The sequence below is a fragment of the Prionailurus bengalensis genome, chromosome E3 (assembly GCF_016509475.1).
Source record: "Prionailurus bengalensis isolate Pbe53 chromosome E3, Fcat_Pben_1.1_paternal_pri, whole genome shotgun sequence".
NCBI classification, from domain to species: domain Eukaryota; kingdom Metazoa; phylum Chordata; class Mammalia; order Carnivora; family Felidae; genus Prionailurus; species Prionailurus bengalensis.
Window position 1 is genome coordinate 36,751,206 of NC_057357.1, and position 18,803 is coordinate 36,770,008.

General features: G+C 40.0%; 1 protein-coding gene across 19 annotated transcripts in view; it reads right to left on the reverse strand.

Annotated features, from left to right (window-relative positions):
- The window catches only part of RBFOX1 (RNA binding fox-1 homolog 1), a 1,791,866-nt gene that overhangs the window by 1,437,561 nt on the left and 335,502 nt on the right, over positions 1-18,803 (reverse strand). The window lies entirely within an intron of this gene.

The following is an 18,803-nucleotide window of genomic DNA, read 5'->3' on the forward strand; positions in this document are numbered from 1 at the left end:
CTGAAAGCACAATAAATAGAAAGCTCACTTTAAATGAAACAACAATAAATGCTTCTTAAAGATTCAGCTGGACAGTTAGAAAGCCTTTACTCATGCTCAAATAACATAAATGACGTGTAGGATAAGTTTTTGAGTCCCACAAAGATTCCCTATGAAACATCATCCCCACACAGTTTCCCTGCCAAAGAACAGCCATCTATGACACATGATTCCTTAGGCTACACTTGCGAATATTTATGAAAAATCAAAAATTTAAAATAGTAGCCAATGGTAGCCAATGGCTACATGTGAAATAGTAGCCAATGCACAAGAGCAGCATAATGTCCAACTGACAAATTGTACGTGAAGAATTCATGCAAATCTGTGAGTTTCATGCTCAGAAACATAAGCTTCAAGGGCAAATGGCAGTTCAAGATGTGAACAAGACGTTTCATTACACTGACTGGTTCTTTTTTGTTGTGTGTGTGTGTGCAATTATTTTATTTTAGAGAGACAGCGTGAATACAGGAGAGGGGCAGAGGGGGAGAAAGAAAGGGAGAGACAGGGAAAGAGAGAAAGAATCCCAAGTAGGCTCCCCACTTGGCGTGGATCCCACCACTCTGGGATGAGGACCTGAGCCAAAATCAAGAGGCTGATGCTCCACCAACTAAGTCACCCAGGCACCCGCTGACTGATTAGAAACAAACAATGAGGAAATCATTATTCTTTCCTCCAGTTTGCACTTATATACAGCCAATATGAAAGATGGGCAAGATGCCAATACGGTATTTACCATTCAGCAGACAGACTCCATCTGAGTCCTCCTTTGACCTGGAACACATTGTATTAACTCTCAAAAATGGAATAGGTCAGCCACATAGGAAAGACAGGGAACCTGAGAGTAGGGGATAAGTTTATACCAATGTTTCGGACATAGTAAGAGCTCAAAACATGTCAGCCACTGTTATAATTGTGGAATTCTAATATTATTCATATATATGTATATATTAATAATATACATATATATTAATCATATATTCATAAATAACATATATTCATAAATAACATATATTCATAAATGTATATATTATTTACATATTAAGTATATACTATAAAGAAAAGGATGCCTGGGTGGCTCAGTCAGTTAAGTGTCCAACTTCAGCTTAGGTCATGATTTCACAATTTGTGAGGTCAAGCCCCACAGTGGGCTCACTGCTGTCAGTGCAGAACCCACTTCAGATCCTCTGTCCCCCTGTCTCTCTGCCCCTCACCCACTCATGCCCTCTCTCTCTCTCTCTCTCTCTCTCTCTCTCTCTCAAAAATAAACAAACATCACAAACAAAAGAGCTGGAATAGACTGAATGTTATGCTGGAGTGTGGCGTTGGTTTTACAAGCAGCTGGGAGTCATAGAAGGATTTTGAGCAAGGGCATGGCAAGAATAGTTTGGGTTTTGTTTTATTTTTCTGTTTTGTTTTGCATAAAAGAGATTTGGATGCTCTAGTAGAGACTCAACTAGATAAGAGAAAGACCAGAGTTCTAGTCATTTGTTAGGGGTCAAACTTGTCAGTCCAAGTGAGGGAATAGAGGTCTGACAATGTCAGTGGAAGTGGGGAGGGAGGAGGGTGCAGGCAGAGAGGAGGAATAAAAGGTACCTCTGAAGTTTGTTCCTGAGGACCTGCATAGATGCAGGGGCTGTCAACCAAGATGAAGGTAACAGAAGATGGTCATTTGGGGAAGAAAAGATGGGATTTTTAAAGACCGAGAGGAGGGACACCTGGGTGGCTCAGTCAATTAAATGTCTGCCTTCGGCTCAAGTCATGATCTGGCAGTTTGTGGGTTTGAGCCCCGTGTGGGGCTGTATAAGGACAGCTCAGAGCCTGGAGCCTGCTTCAGATCTGTGTCTCCCTCTCAATCTGCTCCTCCCCTATTCTGGGTGCTTTTGTTCTCTCCCTCCCCCAGCCTCTCTCCCCAAAATAAACAAACATTAAAAAAAAATTAAAAGAAAGAAAGACCCGGAGCACATCCCTAGTACCTAGATTATGATCCTGAAATACTACTAGGGACCAGAACTCCTTGGGGAAATGGATCACTCCAGGTCTGAGGTAAGACATGGGCAAGATAAATCTGGAATATCCTGTCATACATGACAGCAAGAAAGCCAAAGACGAGCTGAGTCAGTCAAACAAAAAAACTCACAAGGCAACTTGAAGAGGCTCCCACTGGTCAAAGGTCAAGTAATCCGAGCATCAATAAATATAGTAACTTCAATCCTTGAGTTTACCCTAATACTAAAAAAATACATGGCACCACTGAAGTATGCAAATTAACCAATGGAATAATTTAAAAACAAAAAAGGGAAATCAATTTTTTTTTCTTGTATTTCTTAAGTAAGCTATACCCTTGAAGATCCTAATAGTATAGGGGGGAATTCTTCTTAAGAAGTATTCCAGTAAATCCATGAAGAAGGAAAGATAAAATTAGAATATCATCCTTCTACAATCCCTGAAGAATTAATCAACCTAGATACTGAGCATCAATGGCTATAGCATCACAAAAAGAGACAATTTTATATTCTAAGCCTCTTCTTGGAAGAACAAACTACAGAAAAAATTGAACTTGTATCTGATGAAGACTTTGGAAACATCTACCAACTGAAAAGATATACAAAGGACCAAGGAGTATGGGAAACTACACCACAGGAATGCAATCGGTATACACCAGAATGTGGGAAATGTTGTATGAACAACAATCTGTGTTCTTCAACAAAGTCAACAACCACCACAAAGGAAACTGTAAATACAAACAAAAATGCTGTGTGCAGATTGATTAAATGATCCTTAAAACAGACTGAATGAGCCTTTTTAAGATATATCACCCAAGCACAATGGATGTAACCTATCTAGATCCTGTTTTGAATAAACTATTAAATAATAATGCTTGTGAGAAAATTCGATAATTAATGATTTAATAATTGATTATTTTAAGGAATCACTGTGAATTTTTAGTAGGCATTATGGCTACATTAGAAAAAGACTTGTAACAAGTGTGAGGTGTGGGTATTATAAAAAACACAAAAACAGAAACGAAAGCTAAGTGTTGGCAAAGCACTGTTGGGGGGGAATGCAAGCCTGTGTGGCCACTATTGAAAATAGTATGCCAGTTCTTCAAAAAATTAAAAACAGAAGTGCCATACTATCCAGAGATCCCACTTCTGGGTGTTTATCCCCCAAAATTGTAATCAGGATCTCAAAGAGGTATCTGCACTCCCATGTTTACTACAGCACTATTCACAATAGCCAAGATACAGAAATAACCCAAATATCTATTGATGAATAAATGGATAAAGACAATGCAGTATATGCATACAATGGAATACTATCCAGTCTTAAAAAGAGGGAATTATTGCCATATGCGCCAGCATGGATGAACCTGGAGAAGTTTATGTTACGTAAAATATGCCAGTCAGAGAAGGGCAAATATTTCATGATTGCACTTACTTGAAGGATCTAAAAATAGTCAAACTTGGGGCACCTGGGTGGCTCAGTTGGTTAAGCCTCTGTCTTCGGCTCTGATCATGATCTCACAATTCATGGGTTCTAGCCCCACATTGGGCTCTGTGCTGATGACTCAGAGCCTGCAGCCTGCTTCAGATTCTGTGTCTCCCTTTCCCTCCACCCCCCCTCCCCGACTCTCTCCCTCTTCTCAAAAATAAACATTGAAAAAAAAATAAAATAAAAAAATAGTCAAACTCATAGAAACAGAGTAAAATGGTGACTGTCAGGGGCTGGGGGAGGGTGAAATGGATGTAGCTATTCAATGGGTATAAAATTTTAGTTAAGCAAGGCAAGTAAGTTCTAGAGATCTGCTGTACCACAGTGTACCTATAGCTAACAATACTGTTTTGTACACTTTAAAACTTTGTTAAAAGGGGAGATCTCATGCTAAGTGTTCTTACTACAGCATAACTTAAATTACTGAAGTTAAAATTAACAGAAAAGCAAAAGCCTTTTTGTCCTTTAGAAACATAAACTGAAGTATTTATGGAAACAATGATAGGATGTCTGGTATTTGCTTCAAAGTAACATGAGCCTGAGGAGGGAGAGTGATCAAGGGCATAGATGGAACATTAGCTATACCTTGATAATTACCGAATCTGAGAGATGGCTATTTGGTGGTTCTTTATGTTATCCTCTCTGCTTTTGTATATGCTCTAAGTTTTACATAATAAAAATTATCTCTTAAAAAATATCCACAGAAGATGATGTAAGATGGCGATGATCAAGTATATCCTCCAGCCTGGCATCCTTCAACCCTAGTCCCCATCTAAGGATTGCTGTAGAACGCAGCATCTAAAAATGATGGAAACCCACTTTAGCCAAGATAACCATTTATATTCCATGCCCTTATGAAACCATCACAGACTGTGTCATAGGAGAAATAATGCAATGCCTTTAAAGTACATGAATTAATTATCAATAGCAAAGAATGAAAACCTTATCTACCTCTTATAGTATTAATACCCAAAAGCTGTTGCAACTACCCTTCTCAACTTTGGAAAGGTCACTGGCATGTAATGAATGATAAGGGTCACTAAAGGCCACGGTATATTAAAAGTGGGCTGAATTTTAAGAGTTTACTGCAAATAATTTTCTGTAGGGAATTTATTAAGCCCAAGCAAGGTTACAGAGTTATTTGTGGTGTTTTAATGCTACCTTTATTAATAATAACCTTTCCAGGGTGCATCATCTGAGAAGGCACATACTTTAATCCAGAAATGTGTGTCCAGTATTATTACCAAGAGCATTAAGTAATGAAATTTCAGCAGAACAGAAGAAATCGCAATTTGGTAGGTTACTGGTATCTGGCAAAAATGAGCCATTCTTAAAGAGAAACAAGCATTACAGGCTAGAACTAATTCAGAGGCTCTGATCATTAGAAAGGACTCTGATATCTAGAAGGAAATTTTACTATACGTTATACTCCATACTTATATTGTGGTTTCCAAAAATTCAGTGAGAACTCGGGCTAGACATGCCACTGGATTTTGGAGAGTAAAATAAAGAACTCTCCACTTACATTAATGCAACACGGAATATTGTGTAAAGGCGTGAGTAACAGAGGACAGAGATCAGAACTCAAATCCCAGCTCAACCAAATGTATCTGCCTGACCTTGGCCAAGTAGTTTTCCTGAGCCAACTTCCTCAGACGTAAAATAAAAATAATAATACCTATCCCATGATACTGATATAAGGATTAAATCAGATTCTATATGGCAATGTTTTTAAGTTTTTATTTATTTATGTAATCTCTACACTCAAACTCACAACCCCAAGATCGAGAGCCACATCATCTTCTGACTGAGCCAGCCAGGTGCCCCATGATTCTACAAGGCAATTTTATGGTAAAATTCCTGGCCCATACTAACATTAATATAAATGGCTGTATTTAAATTAAAACTATTGTAAAATCCTACAAAGACCTTGGCCTTTGTTTTCACATGGCATGGTCTTCTCACTCTTTACTAAGGAAGCATCGTCCTCCACCTCACAGCAAAAGGAGCTCTGAGTATAACCGCCTGCATTCCCATGACAGACTCCAATATTTACTGGCTGTGAAACCCAAGGAAAACTGCTTTGTCTCTAAGACATTTACATATTTATGTATAAAATAAAGACAGCAATAGTTACACCCTGCCCTTCTGTGGTTGTTGTGGAGTTAAATAAGATAACAGATGCAAAACCCTTAAAACACAATCTGAACACAGCCAATATTCAATACACGAAACATTGCTATGGCAATTGATGTCAAAGCTAAGTATCTCCCTACTCTTACAAGGCTCCACAGAAGGTGAATTCACTCACCCTAAACCATTCCATTTTGGGATTAAATAATGGCATCTGTGAGGAATTTATCCCCTAACTGCCTTTCTTTCTCTGTGTTTCTGTCTGTGTGCTGCTTCTGTCCTTGTTTCAGATGGAAGACAGCCAGGCTTTGCATGTCCATCACCAAAAATCCTAGAGTTTTCTAAAGCTTTGGTCATGTGGCATCTGGCCTCTTTCCTCAGGAACACAATTCAAAGGGATGAGCTTTTCAGAGAAATTTCATCTTTCATCATCTGCCAAGAACAGCCACAGAGAAAAGATATATCTAAAAGCTGAATCACATCCTCAGACATGGTATCATGCCCACGAATCAGGGGGAAGGGGGAGCTGGTCAATCTAATTCTGAATATTTTTTATGGGGTTGGTTAAAAAAAGTGGGCTCATACAAAAGAACACACATACAAACGCACACACACGGACATAATCACTTGTTTATAAAGAACATTAGAATGTCAGGTGCTGGTTTAATCTGTTTTGCAGTCAATTTTCCTGCCCCTGAAGGCTCATTAGCCAAGTAATCATTCCATATGATAATGCGTCCTCTGTGTTTCCGCCTTGGGTCCAAGAATATGTCTTCAACTCCATTTCCAGCAGTGGAGGGCCTTCATCAGCAACCCTGCCTGGCTTTGCTGAAAGGACGCCAGCACTGCACATGTGTTTCTCTTCCCCAACATCCATTAATTCCATTTACCATATATTTAGACATCTGGCCAAGGAACCAATAAGCTTATTTCTCTTACCCTCCATAATAATCCAACATAATGTTTGTTTCCTCACAATTTGTCCCTCTGAGATAGACATCTAGACAAAGCCAACATCATTTCAGATTATACTGGCTTTAGCCAGATGTCCCATGTCTGGGAAATAATGTTTACTGAAAGCTTACACACCAGTTATTATTGAAATCACTGCAAAGGCTACCTTGAGGCTGAGGTTGGGGAACACAGGCCAAGATAGATTTCAGGAAGGACCCAGAGTCTTCCTCCCTAAACCTGGGTCAGTCTTTCTACAGAACCATGATATTTCCTAGACGTCAACTCTTCTCAAGCTACATTCTCTCTCCTTAAAAATTCATGAAAATGACTTTTAACTAATGATGTGTGGATAGCCCCCCACCAAAATTCCATGTTTACACTTGACTTATTCCCTACCTAAAAGCTGCAGACTTGGTTATAAACTATGTTCTTGAATCTACACTTGAAAGTTTCATAAGCATCTCAAACTTGTCCAAAATGGGGCTCTTGAATCTTGACGTGCCCTATAAATTGGTTCTTCTCCTAGTCTCCTTCTTCAAATCACTACCATTTACCCTACTGCTAGGAGTCACTCGTGCTTCCTCCCTTCCCTTCATCCCTCCATCTGTTAGTGTTACCACCAAATTACATCATCTCTATTTACATTTCTCTAAAAGTCTACTAACTGGTTTCCCTGTGTCTTTTGACACCTTCTTCTCAAATCGTTTAACACATAAAGCAGAATATATCTCTTCCTTGCTTAAAACTATGAAATGGTTTCTTCCCTTGGTGCTTCGGGAAAATCTCAGTCCTTATCACAGTGTGCAATCCCCTGTATGATCTGTCCCATCCCCACCTCCCCATATAACTCATCCCCTCATTCATTATAACAAGGAAACACTAATCCCCTTTCCTCAGTAAATCAATCTCTTTCCAACCTCAGATTCTTTGCCCTGGTTCTTCCCTTTCCCTGTACTGGTATTCCTTAGGTCTTCATATGCCTTATTTACATCACTCATGTATTAGCCAAAATGTCATCTCTTCAGAGGAACTTCCAGACAGTCCTGTCCATAGCAAATTATAGCAAATTAAACTTCATACCCACACTCTCAATCTAGGATAACTCCCTAATACATCATGTACTATTTTCTTCACAGTCCATATCACCATCTCTATCTTTCTTATTGACTCATATTTACTTATTATCTCCTTCTGCTCCCTTCATTGGAATACACAAGGGCAAGAACCTTATTTCTCTTTGTCAATGATCTATCTTCAATGACTAAAAGATCCCCACTTTACAGTAAGTAGGTGCCCAATACATATTCACTGAATGAATGGATGGATGGATGAATGAATTGATGCATGTGCAGAGACTTGCTGTGTTTTCCCACCAATAATTCCACTAAATCTATAACCTTGAAACTCAGATTAAACTATAATTTCCTGCTTCTTAGAGAAGTCTCTGAGCCTTGATTCAAGTCCCCTAAGACCCACACATTAACGTTCAGCCATCCTAAGAAGTTCTCAGGAATCACCCAAAGCCTCTATCTCTATACTGCCCAAAGTGTGTTCCAAGGATCAGCAGCACCAGGATCACTTGGGAGTTTATAATTTCAGAATCTCAGGCCCCACCTCAGACTTGCTGAATCTGCATCTTTATTTGAACAAGATTCTCGGGTAATGTGCATGCCCATTAAAATTTGAAAAGCCTTGCTTTAGTTCCACTGGTCTGAACCTTGGCTGCTTATTAGAAGCCCCATTCCAGACAATTAAATTAGAGTCTCTGGGGCCATGGCCTGGGCATCATTGGTACTCTCCTACATATCCTAATGTCCGATCAATAGTTAGAACCACTGATCTAGCATAAAGACAACCATCTCAGAATTTTGCAAACTATGTGTATATGTATGCAGAGGGAACTACTACTCCAAAGCTAAAACAATGATACAAAAACATGAGGGAATAGTGACAAAGCCCTAGCTCTGTGGATAAAGGACTAGGCTATGCTTCAGAAGGGAAAAGCAACTTAGGATTGATTATCACACCAAGGGAGTATCCTGGGATGTGTTACTTAGTTTTCACGGTCCTCATAGGAACACAGATATAAAGGCATTTCATTATATTTCCTCTACAACTAAACAAAACAAACAAAAAAAAGGAAACCACCTGAAGCACATAAACATCTTCAGATATTACCCATAACTTCACACCTTTTTAAAATTTCACACCTTAATCAAAGGCAGATGCTGTTTACTTGTGGAATGCCAATGTTTTCAAACCGCTATCTGTAATTAGCTCATTAAGCTCACCTGTGGAATCGTTTGGATTCTAAGAACAATGAATTTTCTTTTGTAAAGTTGAATCAGGTCTTCTAAGACAAGGATGATAGCCCACCACAATTTGGGGAGACTCTTGAGCTCATTACCTTTTGTAACACAGACACCAGGAGAGACTCAAAATGAGAACATTCAACATCATATGAAGTTATTGGTTAAGCAGTCAGAAAGCATTGCCTCCACACGGAAATTTTACTTGGTTTCTGAAAGCAACAACCCACCCCAGGATTCTGGCTCTACATCAACATCTCTGTCAATGGGTTAAGTATCATGCTTTGGAAGATTCAGCTTGCCCTAATTTAAATTTTTTTTTTTTTACTTTAAATATGAATATCCTTAGTCGCTATATCAGTCAAGTTCTCCATAGGAAACAGATGGCATACTCAAATTTGGATTATTTAAGGAGATTTTACTTACAGAGGTACTATTTTCAAAGGTGTAGGCAGAGTGTAGGAAAACTAAACAGGATGTGCAGCAGCCTCAAATTAGTAGCAGCATAGCTGTTACCATACCTAGGCCAAAGGGGGTGAGGGGAAGGAACAATCAGGGGTCTCTGGAAGGAAAGGAGACTGCTTAGTGAGGAAGAGCAGTGACTTGTATTGGAAGGATACTCCCTGCCATTCAGGAAGGGCACCAGAACAATAAATCCTGTACCCTCACTCTGTGTCCTCCCTCTAATCTCGTGCCAAACTCCCTATAAGCAGAATTCCAATGAAAATCCAAGGACAAAGGAGCCATGCATATAGTCCTTACATATCAGCTTCCTGGGAAAAGAGCAGGTGTACATGGTAGATAGAATACTGGCCCCCTCCAAAGAGGTCTACCTCCTAAACCCAGGAACGTGTGGATACCTGTAGATTACATTTGTAAATTAAGGGAATTAAGTTTGCTTATTGGATTAAAGTTGCTAATCAGCTGACTTTAAGACAGGGAGATTTCTTCTGAATTGTCTGGGTTGGCTCAGGGCAATCACAAGAATTCTTAAAGGTAGCAGAGGCAGGTGGAAGAGAGTAAGACCTCAGAAGATACAGCAAGGACCAGGGGCAGCCTTTTAGAAACTGGAAAAAGCAAAGAAAGGGATTCTTCCCTAGAGCCTCCTAAACACAAATGCAGCCCTACACTGTGTGTTGCACTTCGGAACTACAATACTTTAAAATAATAACTTTCTGTTGTTGTAAGCCACTGAGTTTACCGTAATTTGTGAAGCAGCCATAGGAAACTAATACGATGGAGATAAGGGTAAGAAATGTCTTTAGAGGGACAGCTGGAAGGTGTCTGACACTGTCCCCCACTGGCATCTTCTGACATTTTTTGATAATGTTTTGCCCCCTGTTTCTGAGCCTTTGTCCTAGATTTCCCCCTAGACTAAGAGGAAGCAACATAATTTCAAAATGTAGGCTTTGGTTTCAGACAGACCCAAGTCTGAGTCCTGGGTTTGCCACCTACAAGATGTGTGACATGGGAAAGCCACAGCTCTAACATCTGAAAAATGGAGATAAATGTGACAGCAACCTCATGGTGCTAGTCGAAGGGTTAAATGGATGGTGCATAACAACACTGTGCATGGTGCCCAACACACAGCAGATGTTCAATCAATGCCAGCATTTCCTGTCTCATCTTCCTCACTGTGGTAGTTTAAAATATGTCCACAGATTTCTTGTTCTTTCCCACTTTAAGTGGTGGAGTTTAATTAGCCTCTTCTCACGTGTAGGCTGGACTCACTTCTAACAAGTAGAATAAGGCAGAAATAATGCTGTGTGACTCAAAGATTGGTCATAAAACCTACCGAGGTGGCATACTGTATGCTTCCAACTATAGAATATTCTGGAAAAAGGCAAAATGGTAAAGAGATCAGTGATGTCCCATGGTCTGTGGAGAAGGAAATGAAGCATAGGGATTTTTAGGGCAGTGAACTATTCTGTTTGATGTTATAATGGTGTATGATACATAACATTACACATCTGTCAAAACCAATAAAATTGTCACAATAACTAAAATGTGGAAGCAACTCAAGTGTCCCCCAGTGAATGAAGGAATAAGCAAAGTGTGGCACATACATACAATGGGACATTATTCAGCCTTTAAAACAGGAAGAGGGGCACCTGGCTGGAGCCTACTTTGAATGAATGAATGAATGAATGAATGAGAAGGAAAACCTGCCATACTATACCATGAATGAACCTTGAGGATATTTTGCTAAGCGAGATAAGCCAGACATAGAGAGAGAAATAGAGTATGATTCCAATTCTGTGAAGTGCTTTGAGTAGTCAAAACTCACAGAAACGGAAAGCAGACTGGTGGTTGCCAGGGGATGGGACAAGGGAAATAGGGAGTCAGTGTTGAAGGCGAGTTTCAGTTTTGCAAGATGAGAAGAGCTACGGAGATGGGGGGTGGTGATCAGTGCATGACACTATGAATATACTTAATACTACTTAACTGTACATCCCCAAATGAAGAAAGTAAATTCACAGGTACCTTACCACAATTAAATTGTTTTTCAAAACCCCGATGAATTGTGCAACATAAAGAGTGAATTTTAATGTAAATTATAAACTTTAGTTAATAAAAATGGATCAATATCGGCTCATCAGTTGTAACAAATGTACCACACTAAAGCACGATGCTAGCGATAGGGGTAACTGTATCAAAAACAAAGCCACTGGGCCTCTCTCTCATTGGCTCTATCCACCTTATAAGCAACTCTACAGAGAGACGAACACGGCAAGGAATTAAAGTCTCCATCTAGTAGCCATCAGAGACCTAAGGTTTCCTAACAAGCCTGAGTTTTGGGCCTTCAGATGATAGCAGCTCCAACCAACATCTGGATTGAAAATCTCACAAAAGACTAAGTCAAATCCACCCAGCAAGCCTGCTCCCAGATTCCTGACCCACAGAAACCACGTGAGATGCTACACCATTACTGTTTTAAAAGCTGTTATGTTTTGGGGGCACCTGGGTGGCTCAGTCGGATGGGTGTCCGACTTCAGCTCAGGTCATGATCTTGTGGTCTGTGAGTTCAAGCCCCATGTGGGGCTACGTGCTGACAGCTCGGAGCCTGGGGCCTGATTCAGATTCCGTGTCTCCCTCTCTCTCTGCTCCTCCCTAATTCATACTCTATCTGTCTCTCTGTCAAAAATAAATAAACATTAAAAAAAATTAAAAGCTGTTATGTTTTGGGTTAATTTGTTATGCAGCAGTTAACTAAAATATTAACCAAAACAAGAAAAAGCCATAAAAGCATTTTAAAAAAATAAGAAATGAGTGAATTTGAAAAATGTGCAATTTTCTTCAAAATAACTGAATACACGGTGTCAAATGTGAGGTTAGGAATCATGGTGGCAGAAGCTGGCAGTCTGAGAAATGCCTAATTATTCAGCAGCAAAGAAAGGTTTCACTTTAAATGGAAAAAAAAATTCCTTCCTTTGGGATCTAAAACCACCCAAATCATGTGCCCTCATCATAGAACTTTAGTCTCCAAGCTGGTGCTAATACGGGGAAATATGGTTATTTCCTGTTCATCAGCATTTTACCCTAGAACCTTCTGTCATACTGGCATGTTATTATTTTTTTTCGGCAAGCAGGAAACTAAAAGCTCAGATTTTAGTTTCCTCAGATTTTTCTGCCAGCTTCCAATCCAACTCTGATATGTCCCTGGGTCCTGTGAGCCAGACAGAGGTCTTGACATTGATGTCTCTTGTCCTGCTCAGAGCTCCGGGACGTGCCCTGACCAGGTTCCTAGGGAAGTAGAGGAGGAAATGCCCTCTCATGCATCCCAGCTGGTTCTCCACTGATTTCAACCCACTGGCCATCTGGTCTCTTCTCCCTGCTATGCGCACAGCTTGGTCTGGGAAGTGGAAACTTTCTGTGGGATTCAGCATTTTTTTTTTTACTTTATTTTTTTTTGCAAACCAGGATGCATGAAGTGAGCAGAGAACATTGGCTGGTGTGTGATATTATGTTCCCTGTCCACATATAGAATTGATGCACGGAAAAATCAAAGATGCCACTTGGCAAGGATCCAGTGAAATCTGTGCCTATTGAAAATCACTGTCACTCAAATCCATGGGGATTGCTGGTTGTGACTTCAAATATGGAGGATAATCAAAAATGCAACCCAAGTAAATAATTCTGCTAAGTTTTTCTGAAGGACTCATCCAAGTAAAAAACTCAAAGCTCTAAAGCAAACAAAATGGGTTTCATTTAAATGGACTTATTTTGCAGGGCGCCTGGGTGGCTCAGTCGGTTAAGCATCCGACTTCGGCTCAGGTGGTGATCTCATGGTCTGTGACTTCGAGCCCCGAGACAGGCTCTGTGCTGACAGCTCGGAGCCTGGAGCTTGCCTCCAATTCTGTGTCTCTCTGTCTCTGACCCTCCGCCATTCATGCTCTGTCTTTCCAGTGTCTCAAAAACAAATAAACATTAAAAAAAATTTTTTTTAAAAAGGACTTATTTTGCTAATAAAATAGCGGGTCATAGAGGCACTTGGGTGGCTCAGGTGGTTAAGTGTCCAACTCCTGTTCTGGGCCCAGGTTATGATCTCATGGTTCTTAACTTCAAGCCCCACAACGGGCTCTGCACTGACAGCACGGGGCCTGCTTGGGATTTGCTCTCTCCCCCTCTTTCTCTCTCTCTCTCTGTCTCTACCCCACTTGCTCTCTATCTCTCTCTCAAAATAAATAAACTAAAAATAAATAAATAAAACCTATAAAAAATAGCAGGTCACAAAGATCCCATTAAGTGCCTCATAAATATATAGATTGCCTAAAATGGGTAATAGCTAATGGGACCTCTCTGAAAATAGGTTGGCCAATGAAGAGGGTTTGAAAGACCACTACATTTTATTAAACAGGGATATCTAAAATTGGGCAGATAGGGAAACTGACATATACAGTGACCAATGTACTTAAATACAGATTTGGGTTCAAACACTCATAAGTGAATGTATGTGCATATGATACATACGTGTGTATGTGTGTGTGCGTGTGTGGATGTATCTCGAGCCTATTGATAATTTTCAAAATAAAAAAAGTTTAGAAAATATGGTTTTCAGAGCCATCCTGATGAAATGGGGCTACCTGTAGAATGGAGATCCCATGGGTAAGTTCTCTACTCCCATATTCCCTAACTCTCTATAGTAGTGATTTAAGAGGCCTAAGTATGAGTATACAGGCCAAAAGAGTCTTCACCATGAAGACCATGAACTTAAGCCCAAACAAAAGTCATCTCATTAGCATTATGCATCACTGAAATACATTCCACAAACTTTCATGTTTTTACAAATGACTGGTAGATACCAACAATAGTGTTGATCGAATGAGTAGTACTGAAAAATAAACATAGGTCACAACAGAGTTTACTGTGAACCATTATTAGCATGGTACTAAGAAGTCTAGCCATCAAGAACCTTAGAGAAGTGTTCCAAACGTTTTCCTGCAAATACCCATGCACACGTCTGTAATTCCTGGAATTTTCAGGAAGGACTTTCTGATTTTATGTGATCATCAAGGTTGCTGAGTGGTATTCAATTTCACTCTTTACAACACTGTTATTATGGGTCTTATGGCTGTTTTAGTTAACACCTCACCATTAACTGTATTTTGGGCTGGTAATTTCTCAGTAAATGGATTTTAAGACAGAGGTTGCGGTTCAAATAAACACCATATTCCCTCTGCTAAATCAGAGGTATACATCTCTCTCCAAATAAGTTTGCTTCATGACCCTTCAACATTGCCACTGAATTCTCTGCCCCTTCACCATCACCTCTGTACCCAAAATTCAACCACAAAGTTAAAACAGGTAGAGTGAAGGGTTCTTTTTCCCTGCCTAATCAGGTCATGGTTAAATAGGTGTGACAGTTATTGTTCTAAAAAGGCGGGCTCCTAATTTTCTTTGTGTGCTACAGCCCTCTGAGAATCTGATTTAAAAATAAAAAGCTATGGACTTTCTGGGCAGATAAAAATATTCATTCTTATCGTTGTGAAAACAATTTCAGTAAACCACTGCAGGCCCATCAGTGGCCCCAAGTTTTTAATTCTTTTCTGAGAAGAGGAAACATGAGACAATAATCTATCTAATTTGCCCCTATCTCACAGAGACTAAGCCATCTAAAAGCGGAGAAACACTCCCATCAGTCCCAAAGAAGGAAGCAGATGCCCTCTGACCCAGTGCTTTGTCCTCCCAGAATTATTTTTACCTGGTTTCCTAGGATCAGAAACAGGAGACTAGTGACAAACTGTTTCAGTGATGGGTGTTTGTATGTAGTTTATTTAAGTTACTAAATTTTACAGAAACAATTCTGGGGGAATCCCTGTCATCTCCCCCAAAAAGCAAAGAAGTAAAACATTATTCATGAAGGGATGGTTGTAAGGTACCACCTAAAATCATTTTCAAATCTTAAATATATGCTTCCCTCCCAGAGCAGTGTGACCTCGGGACCTTCGTAAATCAGCCTCTACTTGTGGAAGTCTTGGACGGTACAGTCCCTTTTCTCTCTAAGGTTTCCACACATGCACCATGCTGGGAAGTGACACAGTTCCAGTAATATCCCACAGCTTCTGAATGTCCTTTGCTAAGGGAATTGTCTCGGTTCTCATTGCATACAAAGCACTTCACTCCGCCCTCGGTTGGCTGTCTCATGGAGCTTTAGAGGGAGGGGACTAATTTTGGTGGGGGAGAGAAGGATGTTACAATACAACCATCTGTAAAAGGGAAGTATATGTAAAATTGCTGGGATATAGATGCACTCCCAGCTGCCCAATTATTCTCATAAAATAGGATATTAATTCCAAATGCCTTAAGAATAGACATTTCTTCATATCCATCAAGTACTTTTCTCACAGTAACTGAAAAATAAGCTAATACCTCATGATAAGCCTGCCTCTTTGGAAGGCATAATCCTTCTTCTCGGCCAAAAAGGCACCGTGTAATAGGGGTGGCAAATAAATTTCATTTCACATAGTAATTCCAATTGGCTGATAGTATATATGCCTACAGTGATGTATTGAGGATTCTAAGAAAGTGTATCTGATGAGGGGGAAGGAAGTGATTATCAATGTCTGCCATGTGTACATAGGGGGGTGGGTCACTTAGGCCTCATGACTGCCATTCTGATGTAGAGCATTACTGAGCACTGAATGAAAATGCATGAATAGAAAGACTGTGTAATATATAAGCTGGGCTGTACCTGAGAGCATGATTTTTTAAAGTCTATTTTACCAAGCAATTTTTCATGGATATTTCTAAACCGCATGTTAAAAAACAAAGTCTCATGTTGGGGAACATTACTGTGATCTGACTGGAGCATGACAGTGGCTTAAACATACCCTCCTGTTTCTTCCTTGACTGACATTTAAGGTTAAGGTGAGGGGCAGCCCAGCTGCTCCATCGGGGGTAGGGCAAAATGGGTGTCCCTGAGCAGGGACAACTGAATGGAAGATGCTCTGACATCAGCCACCATATGTCCCCTCAAATCCATGCTCCTAGTGTTACAATCTATGTTCCCAGAATACATCTGCTCTTTCTCTGAGTCAGTGGTTTCCAAACAGGGACAATATCCCCCACCCTTGGGACATGGAGCACGGTCTGGAGACATTTTTGACTATCACAATGGAAGGAGGGGTTGCTATTGGCATCTAATAGGTAGAGACCAAGGATGCTGCTAACCATCCTAGAGAGCACAGGACAGCCTCCCCCACCCATAACAGAAAATTATCCAACCCAAAATGTCAATAGAAAATACCATCAAGGTTAAATCTCAGTACAAATTAACAATATGTTTTCCGCTGTTCAAAATACACTGTGTAGCACACAGCATGGTGGTTAAACTTGGGGGTTCTGAGTGTGAAACCCCCACCTGACTACCAACCATATGACCCTAGCAAAGCACTTGACCTCTCTCAGCCCTCATATCCCCATCTCTGCAATAGGGATGACAGCAGGGTCTACTCCACAGGACCAAATGTGAAAATGAAATCAAATCTCTTAGCAAAGTACCTGGCAGATGGAAAGTGTTAGCAAAAAACAGGAATGACAAGAACCTCAAAATATTCCATCAGGTAAACAATGTGTAACAGCAGCCACATGCCTGGCACCATGGCCACAAAATCAGAACCAGAACTACCATATGGCTTCATCCAAACTCCATTCACCCACCAAGACACAAGGGCACATTTTAGCCAAAGCCTTAGAGTGAGCATGTCCGTAAAACATAAGGGCACATCTCCTCTGACCCAGAAATTCCATCTCTATGTATTTACCCTACAGACAAACTACCATGTATAGGGGATGGTCTTGGTCAAGGATTTTCAAAGCAGCAGTTTAATAATAGTGAAATATTAGAAATACTATAAATATTCACCAAAAGGAAGCCAATTAAATAAAGGAGAGTAAATATGGCAATGGAATATTATATATCCATTAACAAAATGGGTAAGACACATGTATGTGTGGATATGGAATAACCCCTAAAGTATATACTTAAATTAAAAAATAAAAGCAGAATAGAACTATGCATAGCTTAGGCTATCATCCATCTACTGGTATAAATGTGCACACCTGCATAACAGATTTGACAGGATACATGAGTAATCATAATAGTAGTTGTCTCTGGTGAGAGCAGAAGCAAGGAGAAGAGGATATATTTTTCTCAGCACATTCTTGCATTTTTTAATGATCGTGGCATTTTAATCTAAACTATTAAATAAAGTGAAGCATCAACTATGCCCTGTTAAGTACAGCATTCCCCGCCTCAAAACCAGCCTATTTCTTTTGCACTTGACTTTTGTAAATGCTTAGCAAATCATGCCTTACCTAAAAGGGAGTAATTTAAAATCATTTGGTCAAATCTTTTTCTGTATAGATGCCCCCAATTTTTAATCCAAAGATGTCTGCAGAGGAGCGATTAGCACATCGGTTGTTGTGCTCACGACAACAAAAACTGCAAGAGGTTCTCATTATAACTCAGAGACAAATTCTGAGACTATACCCAACCTTTCCCCTCACCCCACTTTGCAAACTGCAGCTTTTCAATGAAGAGCTGTATCAATTAGCACAGCCAGTCGGTTCTTAGAAGCCGAGCTGGATCCTGGGCTATTATTAGTTTCTGAACAATGGCTTGGAGGGAAGGAAAAAGGAAATAAAATCTACACTAGGCTTTGAATTTTGAAACCACTATTCTGGGAAAAGACAAATTTGTATCACACAGTTAGATGATTTAGGGGATTCACATCATGAAATGAGTTCTGCTGCTCTCCCTCCCAGAACTAAGAAAAAAAAAAAGAAAAGAAAAAAGTTGCTTCATGGTGTCTTAATTGATGACTGTATGACAATACGCTTTTTGTTTTATTTTTTTAACTACTGAAAATAATTAATGCTGCTTTTAAAAGTTAAAAGGGAAAAAAATTAAATGGCAAGGGCACACTGACATCTGCTGGCATTTCATAAACTGTTTTTAAGACAGGCATTTGTTCCAGACACTGCTCTCCATTTATTCTCGGGCGCTGAGGCTCATCGTGGCCTACAAAAATGAATATTCCCCAATGTGCTCCCCAAAATGATGTAAAGAGAAGACCATCAAGGAACGAAAGCCTAAGAGCCTCGTTCCTCTGGACTGGACTCCCTCCCTTCTTTCAGGAAAGCATTCTGAAGCTCTGGGGAATGAATAATGTTACTTTTTATTATTTTTTTAATAAGTGGAAGAGTTAGACTGGAGGCAATTTAAATCTGTGAGCTGCTTCCCTTGAATTTTTTTTCTACAAAAGGGAATCTCACCAATCCTTGTCTCAAAACAGTGAACAAAGGAGGGACCCGGGGTAACAGCGCTCTGCCTGCACTGGAAGAGCCAGGAACATAAAACAGAACATTCAGGCA